Source organism: Passer domesticus, chromosome 6 (genome assembly GCF_036417665.1).
Source record: "Passer domesticus isolate bPasDom1 chromosome 6, bPasDom1.hap1, whole genome shotgun sequence".
Taxonomy (NCBI): Eukaryota; Metazoa; Chordata; class Aves; order Passeriformes; family Passeridae; genus Passer; species Passer domesticus.
The window spans coordinates 18,501,527-18,515,775 of record NC_087479.1 but is presented as its reverse complement, the minus strand read 5'-3'; the positions used below and the strand labels follow the sequence as shown (position 1 = coordinate 18,515,775).

Genomic DNA, 14,249 nt, shown 5'->3' with positions numbered 1-14,249 from the left:
ACTTAAACCTCCAGCTTTTTAAGATTGCCCTTCTCTTTTGGAGATTTTTTTTCTTTTTGTTGCTTGCTGCTTTTTGATGAAGAAAACCCACAGAAGTGAGAGTTTACTGTTGCTCTTTTCTAGTGAAGAAATATGCCTCCAGAATTTTGTCTTGTCTCTCAGTAAACCACTATATCTCATTTGTTTATTCCTGTTTCTGCTGCCTAAAGCATTCCCTGTACTCCAGCAACATTTCCATAATTTGTTTTACAGAGTTAAAATTGGAAGATGGTGAAAAACTCCCATTGAGTTCTACAGAATGACACTGAGAACAATCACATATATTCTTCCTACAATCATTTTATTTAGCATTTCCACATTTTCCTCTAAAATTTAAAAACACGGATAGATTTTACCTATATTGCTTTGTGCTTCTTTATGTTTTCTTTCCTCACTTAAGTTTCCTGCTGTCTGAAAACCAGTCCCATGTCTCTGCTTCATTGACTTACCACTCCATTGCAATTCTCAACTGAAAAGAAATTGTTTCTCTGCTACCTAACCAGGGCCTGATTCTAATCTCTGAGCAATTCTGTATCAGTGTGAAGCATATTGATTTTAGCAGTGCTAGTTTCAATTTACACCACTGATAGAGGGATGTGACTGTGGATATAATTTCTCTCTTTCCATTGTTAATATTGTTATCTTACCCTGCAAGAGTATTATCTACCTCCCTAAAGCCTTTGGGATGCAATCTGTACAAACCACACTATACATAATAAAGTTGAATTGTTATGTTTTGACTTGCTTTAAAGATAAAGCACTAGATTTTTATACCAGTCTTAACTAGATCTTTCCCTTTGTATTGATTTGTTTAGACAGCCAAGTGTGAAGAATGTGTGAGATGTCTGTAATAGTTTGTTAATATTATATGTTCTACTTGCTTGCCTGATTTTTATAGTTGTGTTTTTCTTACAGATTACAAGACAGTTAATTCAAGCAGAAAGTCCTTTCAGAGCAGGGGCAATAGTTTATTTACAAACTTAAAGAGGCAGTTCAGGTACCACAAGGCATGAGATTTACCTTTAACTACTCCACATGTCATAACCTGTTTTATAAATTGAAGCGCTGTTATAGATGGGAAGCATAAACTAGGAAATATCAGAGAACAGCAGCTGAAGGATGGAAGATAAGCAGACTCTCAGGAAACAAACGGAACACCAATATTTATGGTCTTTGGAGAGGTCAGGACTTTGTATGTATTCATGTAGATTTTATACTAAGTTGTTATATTTAATTTTTTTCTTGATCAACCACATTATTAAAAAATTTCATTTGCTACATTTCCTAGCACTCTTTAGTACTGCTTTAGTCCTAATTAATCTCAGACACCTTGTTTCCTGCATCCATTTCTTCCCAAGTTCTTCCCACAGACATCTGTCCTCTTCTGTTTCTCACTTGAACCTCTTCCTCCTTTGATACATTCTTTGGTTCATCCATTTCTTTTGGTTACTAGAGAGGGCTTAGGTCATTTTTCACACAAAATTATTCTCTTTGTTCCACTCCATCCTCTGTAATGCAGTATAAGACTTATTTGATGATAAATCCTAGGGAAAAAAAGTTCTGTATGAGTGGGAATCCCCATGAGATTGACTAAATTCTCCTGTATGGCACTCTATCACTGGGACCAACTGAAAGAATATTATTCTGATTACTTCGGTCTTACTTCAGACTGGTTGAAATAGAGGACTACAGTCAGAGAGCATGGAGGTGACAGACTGAAACCATCTTTGATTTGTAGGTCTGCAGAAGGTAACTAGGAATATTTGAAGCATTTAATATCAGTATTATCCATTATTAATTTCTTTTATTCCATTATGATTATGTTATTCCATCATTCATGAGCTGATATGGAGCCTTTTTATTCTATTATCTTTGACATGCAGAGGTACTCACTGAGAAACATGAAAGAATAATTTTCATTGGAGCTTATTTGTAAACTGCTGGCTTTGTATATTCACTGTTTGGTATTTGCTATTCACAGCATGCAACAGATCACCTAAGCTTAATGCCGTTTCTGCATCTTTACTAGATGACTACAAATTTATAAGCAGAGGACTAACCAAGGATATATAATGAGGTTTTCAAATCAAACTAAATCAAGCAAAAATGTGAGAAATTTTAAATACGCTCTCTGTGAATACAAGAGAGTTACTCGTGAAGGAGTGACAGAGACCTAGACAGGTCAAAAACATAAATACAATCCTCTCAATCACATCATATTCTAGTCTCAAAACGGCTTTTAGGTTACTGAAATTTTGTCAGTTAATTTGAGTCTCTAATTACTGGTATTAAAGGAACATGGTTAAAAATATGGCAAAGGCATTGGGAAGTAAATTTAGTAATGTAATTTGCATAGAGTATGGTGCATCTACTGGACACTATTTAATATTTATTTTTATGGAGACTTTTTTTAGGTCTCCATTTTTAAATGGAGACTTAATGGAGTTATTTTTAAATAACTATAAAAGTCCAAGTTGAGATACTATTAATTTTATTTTTTCAGTGTCTGTCCATCTTTCCATTGTACTGATATAAGAATATCAGGTTAAAATAAAGTAGAAAATATAAAATGTAGAATCATAAGACACAATTAAAAGTATAAAAGCAGAAAATTAAATCAATATTCTATGCACAAATATTTTGGAATTGGTGTTCTGGTTTCAGGTGGTATAGAGTTAATTTTCTTCCAAGAAGCTGGCAAAGTGCTGTGTTTTGGATTTAGTGCAGGAAAGGTTTGATAACACTTCTGGTTACTTGTTGCTGTGCAGTGCTCAGCCTGTCAAGGGCTTTTCAGTTTCCCATGCTCTGCCAGCCAGCAGGTGCACAAGAAACTGGGAGAGAGCACAGCCAGGACAGCTGACTGCAACTGGCTGAAGGAATATTCCATATCAAAGAGTATCATGGACAGTAGATAAAGGAGGGGGATTTGCCCAGGAGGAATGGGTTGGGCATTGTGTTGCCACTACTTTTTTTCTTTGAGTTTTATTCCCATCCTTCTTTTTAATTATTATACTTTTCCTGTTGCTAAAAAGTTTTTGTCTAACCCATAGGTCTTAATTTTTCTGATTCTCCTTCCCATCCCTCTGGGTATGGAGGTAGTAGAGGAGACAGGAGAGTTGTCTAGTATTTCACTTTTTTGATGGGGTTAAAACACAGTAACTGGATAATTTTTAAAATTCATATTCAAGGACAGTTAATCCAATGAAGTCATATTTAAAAATTGAAGAATATGGATATTCTCCAAAAGAATGCAGAACTAAAATTTCAGTGGTGTTCTCTTTTTCACATCTCAAAAATTCCCATGGATCTCCTATAGCTTAACTCCCTTATTCCAGACCTCACCAAATGAAAATTGTCTTCCTTTCACCATAAATTTATTCTATTGTTTGTCAGGGATGATAGTAAACAAGACAAGAACTGTGAGACCTGCTTCACTGAAGCTAATGGAAAATTTTCTGTAGAATTTCATGGTCTCTTAAATAAGGCTCTGGAACTTCAGCAACATCCTGAAAAATTCATAAATTTAAGATTCTATATTCTAAGGTGATAGTTGAAAGAACTTTGTGAATGTTACTTACAGAGGAGATGGAAACAAATTCTGCTATTAATATTGCAGAGGTAAAAAATGTCTGGGAAAAAAAAAAACAAACTAGGACTTTATATAATCTCTGGCAATTGTATTTTGAGATATCAAAAGACAATGAGCAAGTAGTTAAGCCTGAGCTATGTAGTGTTTTTTCAATATTTTTTTCATGAAGGTAGAAAGCTAACATTATGACCTATAGCTATCAATATTTTGTGCTAATAACACTAATGCTGGGAATACAATATAGATTAAACCAACATAACATCACAAATGTTAGTAGATTATTGCAGGAATATTTTATAAAATGCCTTTAGATAAAAAGAAATTCAATTTAGATTCCACATTTTACAATTTTGGGATATGGCTGTCACTGTAATTTTTTTAGGTATGTTAAAAATTCTTTATTCAGTTTATGTTTAAATTCTACAGAACTATTCAATAAGACTTTGCTGAAGAATGTATGTCATAAAAAACTCATTTATTCAAAACTATTTTCAATAGAATAAGAAAATGGTTTATCTAACAACTAATATTATAGGTACATCGAAAACAAACAAGCAAGCAAATGTTGGTGCTACTTTTAATCGTATTTTTTTGTGAGTGAACTGTGTTGTAATTTGTCCTATGTCAAAATTACCTGAAGCAGCATGGAACAGCATCAGAGATTTATGCAGTCCTCACTCTTTGTCGGGTGCATACCTGCTGTCTACCTTTACATAGTTTGACATTTTGATGGATACAGGTCAGGCAACCACTGCTGGTCAGTAATTTCAGTTATCCATAGGTGGTTTCAATCATAACTAATTTATTATTTTGCACATCTGGACTGATGTTATTGCCCTCTCTTCTCAGTGCCCTCATGTAAATAACTCTGGGTAAAATAGGTAATACAAAAGAGAATGACAGAAAAAAAATAAAAAGGACTTAACTGTTGTGATTGTAATAATCAACTTCATTGCTCAGTTCAGTCAAAATTGTTCCTACATATGTAATAACTTACAAGGTACAAAGGTTTAATATCTTTCTTGCTTATAATACCCTTGCAACTATGATGAGTTTTTTAATGTATCAAAACTCCCTCCCTCTGTGAGCTGGAAAATTAGTGTTGTCTTCACCTTGCAGATGAGAAACTCCATTAATACAAGATCAGATTTGAAGTGTGCTGCTCAACCAGGAGACCAGGAGCCATAACTGGATCTCTCATGTCTCAGAATGCTGTTCATCAGGCACCTACATGATTGTCTGTCTCTGTTAAGCTATAGTCTTACAAGATTCATTATTTATTATTCTGTATTTACTCAAAGATGGCTTCTCTGGAGGAAAGATCATAAACCCCTTCTTCCATAAATTCCACAGATCAATAACATTAATATGACAGATGCAGGAGAGATTCTAGTCAGTATTAAGCAAAATGATGGAGAGCAATCAAAATTCCTAGCTGAAATTCAGAAACTGTAGTGATAGTACGGATAGGTTTAACATTTTTATTGTGGACAATTTAGGCCAGAATAAGCAATGATGAGAGAAGTGTTTTCTCCCACACAGTTTTTGGAGCCACTGGCACAATTCCAAAATTGAGCTTTTTTGGAAACCAATAAAACACTGCAAGATGTTTGAAGTACATGTAGAAAAAGTTAAATAAATAATTTGTATTTCTCAAGCACCACTGATTTTGAAGGCATAAAACATAAATATTTTTCAAACTAAGTCACTCCCAAGTAGTAATAAATCTAAAATCAACAGTAAAATTAGCTTTCATGATAATAAATTATAAAGTACATCTGTACTAGAAGTTATTTAATGGTATAATCCTGCAATAGAATAATGGTAGGAACTTTGTAAAGGTTGAAACTCTTCTGGTTTTCATGCCTCTATGCAAGCTTTCTTCATTCCACTTCAGAGTCTTTGCTTTTTCATAGTGTATCGCAGAATTATTAAAGTGGTTAAGATTTCATTAACATGACTGGGTGAAGTACAAGAGCACTGCTGTCTTTTTAATAGCTCATGAAAAAGCAGAACTGTGCTCTGGAGGACTGAAATCTGAAAAGGTGCTTCCTTAAACAAGATGATTTGATGAGATAAAGGATTCTCCAGACAAGTGAAATGAGGCAGCTCTAATTTTTTTCAACTTTAGGAAAGTATTTGGGATATCTATGACCTTTATATTGGGAAACTGGACACTGAAAATATAATAAACAAGATCAGACTTAAAATTCATATTTTTCATTAACCATACTGTGTCTGTGATATGAAGGAAAACACATTTTCTGGGTTTTTTTAACTGACTTGCATCTGCTCCGTTCTAAGGTATTAAGCTCCCATTAATTGGGTTAACATCTCCAGACTGATATTCTTATAACAATAATATTTTCATTTGTTAAAATTAAGGTACCTACAATGGAGTTTTTTTTTTCTCTAAGTTTTAATGGATTTATTACCTCTTAATTAAATTTCTGCTTTACAGAAAAGGACTGACACATTTTACTTGACAAACTGATAGCACGTCACTTTCAGAAATGCATTTAAACCCATTTGGAAGTCACAGCAAGGAATCCTCATCCTAATCCTGTTTCAGAAGGTAGAAATTATAGTCCTGCACTGCAGGGGAAGGCAAGCTGTGAGCTGAGCAGGGCAGTATCACAGACGAGAGCAGTAACCTCACTGACAGCACAACAGCTCGTCTGGGTCAGAGCGGAGCTCAGAGACCGGCCAGCAAGCCTGCAGCAGCGCCGTGGGGGCAAGGCCAAGGCAGGAGTCAGACCAGCGAGTCTGGGTCGGATTCACAGAGGTGCAAGCTCAAGCACAGACAGACCTTCTACACAGCTGCAGTGTAATGCAGGTTGGGGCAGTGTTAAGTCTCAGTTTACAAGCAGCTCTGAAAGGCAAGCAGGGGTAGGACCTTGTTCCCAGCTTTCCTCGCAGGAGTTCCTATCACCAAAGTCAAACTCACCCTCAGACAGCTGAACTCTGTAGCATTTCCAGTTGAATTCCTAAAAGCGGGTGAGCGCTGGGCCCCAGCAGCTGGAATGCAGGAAGGTTTGGAAGCAATCACAAAGCAAGTATGACCGTCATCTATTTCTGGGAAACAAGTAATTTCATATTAAATTCTGAAGGATGTATCACTTCCTCCACACAATATGTCAAATTTCCAACTATAACCTGGAACTGATTAATTAAGGAAACCCAGTTATTCTATCACAGTGAAAATTTAAACAAAGAGAACAAGGGTAACAGGAGACTGTGAAATATCAGCAGGTAAAGGGTTAAATCCCAAGGAAAGGCTGTCAGTTTGCAATAGAAATATTGCAACATGAAAGAGATGTTGTGGGAATGTATAAATGCAATGGGATGTACATGTGACAACGAAAAGCAGATTATTAATTTGACAAGCGGGCTTAAATGTGCTGTCTTCCATCTAAACTTGCCTTTGGCAGTGCAAATTGGTCTTCATACTGGGACCTGCCCAGGTCTCCAGCTACAGCTCCTCCTGAGCTCTTGGAAAGGCAAAGGAGCAGATTATGAGTGTCTGCACATGCTGCTGACACTTGCTTCCAAACTGCTCTGTTAGAAGAATGCATTAAGTGTAGCTCCTCTTTAGCAATTTTTTTCACTCCAGCTGCTTTTTCTCCTCCTTAATAAAAGCAAGACAGAGACAAGGTAGAAAATCTCTGCTGCTATAAAGTTGCCATGAAAAAGAAAAGTGAAACAGAATGTTTCATCTGCTCCTTCCCTCTCTTCCAATTTTTGTTTGCACGGTCTCCACTGCTTTTTGAAAAATGAGTGAAAAAAATGAATTCACTCTCATATCCAATGAGAAAGGAATCTTTCAAAGATCTGATGACAGAGAAAGTGCTTTAGGTCAGTCTGTTCATGCAAAATTAGGGTTACCTGTAACAATGCTATGGATCTGCTGCAGAACTTATGTCTGTTGCTGAAAAAATCTTCATGGTCTGCTTTATCAGCTTTGTAGAAGAGAACATTAGAGATGCTGTTCACAGCTTGTGTTTGGAATTACCAGAACAACCACATCAAGATGCCACAGACCAGGCAGATCTTGTGCAGAAGAACTGAAGTGGCCTTGAAGCATTTTTGTGGCTATCCAGAAATCTGTCTGCATCAACCTCTCATCCAGGTAGCAAATCCTTAGCATGGACTCCTCATGGTGTTTTAGAAAATCCATGAAAAAAAAGTTTTCTTCAAAAATCATGCTTAGGGCCTGAGGACTGAAACAATTTTCTTCACATAAACACTTTTTTTTCTCTGTAGCCTTAGGAAGATATAGCTCTGTTCATCACACTGTCAGAGTATATGCAAACAGATAAGTACCAGCTGAGTGATGAAGCAACAGAAAAGCTGAATCCTGAAATTGAATGCATTTGCATAGCCCCACTCCAGAGGCTTAGACAATGTGGGCCTCCAGAGGGATCTCCATGAGGCAGCCCAAGCCCAGCCCTGTCCAGCCATGAGCAGAGCATCTGGGAACACCAAGAGCAGCTCCCATTCTCAGGATTGGGCACCTCCCTGGGGATGGTGATGGGATGAGGCCAGAATGAACTGACAGCCCAGCTCAGTAAATGCCATGGGTGGGCAGGGCAGGGCTGCAGTGAGCTGGAGACAGGTGCTGCTGGGGAATCCCTGGGGCAGGGATGATGGCTCTGGCTCTGGCTGGATGACATGGGATCCTGGACCTGCGGAGGCTGGCAAGGGGCAGTCAGACCCATCTGTGCCCTCAGGGTCTGGGCAGAAGGGACCTCAACTATTCTCAGTTTTCTGCAGTATCTCATCACTACATCACTGCATTCTTACTGCTTTATAAAATCTTTTCATCCCATATGGTTAATATTTGAGTTTCATGATTGATTACTTTACAAGCGCCAAGATTTTCCAGGAATACTTGTGAGCAAGCAGAAGTACAGTCAAATAAAACTTCTATGCAAAACTGAGTATCTGTAGAAAATACTTTTCAGCATTCACCCTGTTCTAATGAAAGTAAACTCATTTTTTCTTGCAGAGTTAATTTACTACAGAAACAGAATTGTACAGAGTCCACATAAAAGCACAGAACACAATGCAGAGATGAAGGATGATAAAAACAAGATATAAATTGAAAGTTTTAAGGTAAAAAATGGACAGAAGTTCAGACAAATGTAATACTTGCAAACACATAATGTTCAAAAGACATATTGAAATATGAAAGATATTTGTTATATTTGGGATATTGAAATATATCAAACCAAATTTATGAATGTCATGCATATTTTTAGACCTGAGTAGAGGCTATATTCCTTCTTCATTAGGTAAATATTTCTTAATGGAACTAGGGTGAGTAAAAGGTAATTAAAAATATACTTAGAAAAACTAAGATTTATGCAAACTACTAATCAATACCTCTGAAAATTATTTAAATAGGAATATAGGAATGGTTAAGCACAGATACATTTTGCTGTCCTAAAAAAGTAACATTTTTGAGTTTGACCTGTTTCAAGGTGATTGGTATGTAAAGGATTGTAGTAACATAATCCAAATGAAGAGATTTATTATTAAAAGTTGCAATAAAATAGTGCAAAGAGCAAAAGATAGAGCTGTATATGTGAAATTTTAGCTGTATCAGACAAAGACAATATATTTGACATTATTAGATAGCTGATAGGAAAGAGAATAGTAGGGGAATTTATCAAATATATTTGACATCTATGCACTACTGCAAAGTGCATCAATAACAACAATGACTAAAAATCTTAATGCACAAACAATTGGTCTCTCAGAGACCTGATGGCTTAAATCAGAGATACAAAAACACAGGTAGGGAGAAAATAAAGCTTTTTACTGTATTATGAAAATATTCATGCTTTCCCTGTAGCTCAGAAGGAAGAGAGGAGCAGATCTGTTAAAAGCCTTCATAAAAGTTAAAAAGGGGAATAGAACAAAATAGCATCATAGTAAGAGAGAATAAGACTGATGCACCTTATTTCAGATACCTAATACCTGAAGGATGTGGCCTTCTGGTCGAAGGAGAATGCCTGCTGCATAAGCATTATAAATAGACCCAGTCTACCAATACATTATTGAGAACAGTGTTGAAGCATATGGGTTTTTTTACAAATGCTGAGAGAATATGGGCTGTGCTATGTGAAAGATGCATCTGACTAAAGGCAAAGAAATATTTGGAAACATGGCATATATGTGAAACTATCAAAAACTATCAAGTTAATAATTCTGTGCAAATTAATGTAAAAGTGGAGCAACAGCATAGCAATAGATTAAAATTGCAAGCTTTAGCCAGGAAGATGAGCTTCCATAAAAAGGATTTCTAAAGAGAGGAAGGAAATAATATTAAGGATGACATTATTAATATTGGTAATTTTAGTACAGAATGAGACTATAAATCAGAAGGACTCTAGAAGTGGGATGTGGTTTTATAACAACAAGCAGATAAACTGGAAAAAAAGCACAAAGGAGTAAAACTAGTGATGAATGGCTCACAAGTTAGATTTACGAAGAACTGCAGGAAGAAGTTGAATGAGTCAAGAAAATAAACTAGTAAACAGTAGTTATATCACAAACAACTCATTCTTTGGTTTTTGTTTTGTTTTTTTTTAAACCCAATTATGTGTATAACTCCTTTTCATGTCTACAAAAGCTAAACTGAAAAGTGAAGTGTTCAGCATGTGGTTGGAAGATTCAGATATATATTAGTTAATCAGTTAGGTATTATTAAGAACTTAGAATATCTTTTTGACATTTAAGTTTGGGGACAAGTTTTCTCACTAGGTTCTGCAACTCTAGTAATTTCAGGATTAGATAACAAAATTGATGTTATTCTCTAATCCCAAAGTTCTTGATAAAACAATTTAATTTATTTAAATAAGGATTAATCTCTCCTTTTTTTTCCTGCATCTAGAAGGTAGATTACTCTATATTGTGCATTGCTTTGTTTTTCTATTAAAGCTGGAGAGCCCAAGACTAAAATTCTGATTTCTCTGCTGGAAGTGTACAATTGGTTTTGTATCAAAATCAAGTCTAAGACAGTCTCTGTCAATTTTTGAATTATGAAAGGCTAGAATAAAGCCATATATGAATAACATACATGATAATTGTGATAGTAAAAGGCTCAAAAATAAGCAGTCATTCCAAGGGTGATATGAGAATGGTATTGCAGTTATTTCACTCAGTGTAAATCAGTGTATTGCCACAGAAGAAAATACACTCCAATCAAGAACCTGATTCAAACACATATCCTTGAGTTTTGTCAAATTAATAACTGATAATAATTTAGTAAAACAGGGATTTTAAAAGTCATATATAATATGTTCATAAAAGATTTTTTATGCTTATAATAATATATACTCATTATTTGTATGATATAACTTATTCCACTGTGCTCCACTGCCTTGCATTTCACAACTCTCTTTCTTTCTATATTTTTCTTTCTTCCCCTGTTTCACACATGCACACACCCCCTTATGTGCTCACTCTCATGTGTATATTTCTGGCACCAATATTACTTTTGAATAGGAGAGAAAACAAGTTGGTTGGAAACCCAAGGGAGATACTCACTGTTCAGCTACCCAGAGAATTATAAAATCCTGAATCATGGAACTGGTACAGTTTTCTAACAGCAAATGCACTTAAAAGCATAGAAAGTGAAATGTGTATGGAAGTCTTGAAGCAGGAGACTTACAGTACTGTTAGCATTTTAGACAAAATACTGAATTTTAATCAGAAAAATCAGACAATGGATGAACATTTGAATATTGCCACATCTGTCTTTAGGTCTCTAAAACTATTCAAAGGGATTCCGAGTCTGTAAGAGTTACACTATTTGTACTTTGTTTTTACAACTAAAAATATGGCCTCTTTTCAATACTTATTTCTCAAAGAGTTTTTAAGATTTGTTTTAACATTTAAAGTCTTTGATTGCTTCTTGATTTCCATAAAAGATTATACTTTTATTCCTCATAGTTCACAGATCAAAAACTGGTTCATAGATCAGAAAATTATTTGTGATGAACCTTTTCCTTGATTCATAGTGAAGTAAAATGAATAAAAAATTTTGCATCCCAGAAGGCTCTTCTGAAAATGAAATAGTTTATATTAGATTTATCTCAAGCTTGAGTCTGTATTTTAAATTGACATCTTTTGCATACTCATTTGAAAAGCACATTTGAATACGGTAGGGATTTGCTAAGAATTCTCATGATTTTCTCTCCTATCTAAAACTCTCTTGCTTTTTAATTTTCTCGTTCTAGAGAAAATCTAACACCAGTAGCTTTATTTAAGATTCAAAATACTCTGCCTTGCATTATGCTTTAAAAATTAAAAAAAACTTAGAATCAGAAAACACTGCTAAGTTTCTGTGCTAAACCTTGATGGACCACTCAATTCAGTCTTAACTGCAGATCTACAAGCAGTATATTCATCATTATTGTGCTAGAACTTCTGTTTGCGTTGGTTTGTTTCATTTCTGACAACAACTTAAGACTGGTTTACAATATTCTCCAAGATGTTTTAAAGAATATGAGACATATGTAAGCAGACATATCTAATGACTCTACATTCATCTAACATAAATATCTCAGGCAGAAACTACGTTCCAGTATTTTCCAGCAAATATAAATTCAATGAGGTATAGACACCTTTCTTTGTCTTGCCTTTATGTAATTTTCCTAATAACAGGCAAGTTTATAGCTAGAAGATTTCTAAAAGCATTTAACATGAGCATAACTTTTTACTTCTCAAAGTTTTAGTCAGCTCATTTAAACTAAGAGGAAATTAGTATTTTGCCCATGGCTACTTGTTCATCATCTGTTTATTCAAATGAAAATGTTGCTACTATATTTTGATAAAGTTGTTCATTTCCTACTAAAGTATTTATCCAAGCCTCTTTTTTACCACCTATCTTAAATTTTTCTTCAAATTCTGTGCAATTCTCCCTAATTATGATTAAATATGCATTTTGAAAATATATTAAAGTTTTGATCATATTCTAAAGTATCTTAGCCAAAGGAAAGAACTTCTCTCTTATTTGGGAGAAAAAAGCTAGCCCTTTCCTAAAATCCCATTTTATGTCATTGTAGAATTGTGTGCATATATAAAGAACCACAGATATTCTGAAAAGGCAACTCAAAAAATTTCTGATTTTCAGCTAAATTAATTTATTTTATAAACTTCTGTCTTTGAAAAACTTATTATGCTTTAGATTCAAACATTCAAATTTGCAAAAACATCTAGTTTTCTAGATGCAAAATAGGATCTAAGGGTACATCACAAACTGTAGTGGTGATAACGTAATGGTTCAGACTTAAATCTCAAATTCTCACAGCTACTTACATAAAGTAGAAGGCAGAAGAAAGGCTAAATGCAGCAAAGTCACAAGTCTTACTACTTATGGCATTTACATAAATTTTCTATCCAAATTGCTCAGTAAGATGTTATACTTTCAGGCAGACTTCCCCTTCTCAATAATTTGATTTGAGCTTGATTAATGCCCTTTTTTTTTCTTCTTGTTGATGTCCTACATTACCTACTCTGTATTCAGTGTCAGGTCCCCAATTTAGATGTCTATACCCTCTGAAAACACTCAAAAGAAAAGAAGAAAAAAGTAAGATTTTAAAGTAGTTTTCTTGAAATACTCCTTCCGTGCTGGACAGAAGAGAAGAAATAAGATGGAAACTGATTCATAGGTTGACTTGAGGCAGTTTACTAAAGCGAAAGTGCACATGCACAAGCAAAGAGGAAAATAAAAAGGGCTATTATCTGCTTCCCATCAGCAAGTAATGCTCAGCCACATCCTGGGGAGGAGGGCCTCAGCACACATGCCAGAAGGCTGCTGCAGAAGGCGAACATCACAAACAAATGCCACTATTCCTAACCTTGTCATTCCTTACCTCTTATATTTGAGCTGACATCAGGTGGTATGGAATATCCCTGTGGTTTATTTGGATCAGCTGGCCTGGTTGTGTCCCCTCCCAGGATTTTGGCCACTCCCAGCACTTTGATGGGTATGTAAATATTAGACAACCCTGATGCTGTGCCAGAACTGCTCATCTGTAGCCAAAACACATTTTGTCAACACCTTTCCAGATACCAATGCAAAGCACAGCACTGCAAGGGCTCTATGGGAAAATGAGCCCCAGCTCAGCCAGACCCAGTATGTTTGAGGATAAACTGGGCTGAGACTCCTCTAGAACACCTGGAGGCAGTGAAGGAGTAAAAAGAATATGAGTGATGTGTGTTGGAAAGAACTTGTCATTTTATTAGTCTTATGTGATGAAGGAGAAGATTTTGAAGAAAGGGACTATGAGCAGGTGATGATTTTATACTTTATCTTAATTTCTTGTTGGTGTAAATTCTCAAGACAATTTTGCAAATTTAATTCTGGTGTTTTTTCCCAGTTCCTGTGTGGGTATTGCCCATAGGATGACTGTCTTGTAAAAGGTGTTCTTTTACAAAAACATCTTGCCATCTTGTAAAAGATGTCAATATAGTATTGAAGAAAGAGAATTAATATTATTTCCTGATTTTTTAAATTACCATTTCACTTCTTCCAGTTTAAGAAGTAAATTAATGTTAAACTTTTTTCTTCTCTCTTGTCTACCAATACTATCAATGACTCCTGGAAAGG

At 35.3% G+C, this 14,249-nt stretch overlaps 1 long non-coding RNA gene across 1 annotated transcript; it reads right to left on the bottom strand.

The window, feature by feature from the left end:
- Positions 1-1,042: 1,042 nt before the first annotated feature.
- On the bottom strand, positions 1,043-13,563 carry LOC135302086 (uncharacterized). Its single transcript, XR_010363778.1, has 3 exons — positions 13,513-13,563; positions 6,576-6,703; positions 1,043-1,583 (listed from the first exon to the last, which is right to left on the bottom strand). It is a non-coding gene; the product is annotated as an uncharacterized LOC135302086 (long non-coding RNA).
- Positions 13,564-14,249: the final 686 nt, after the last annotated feature.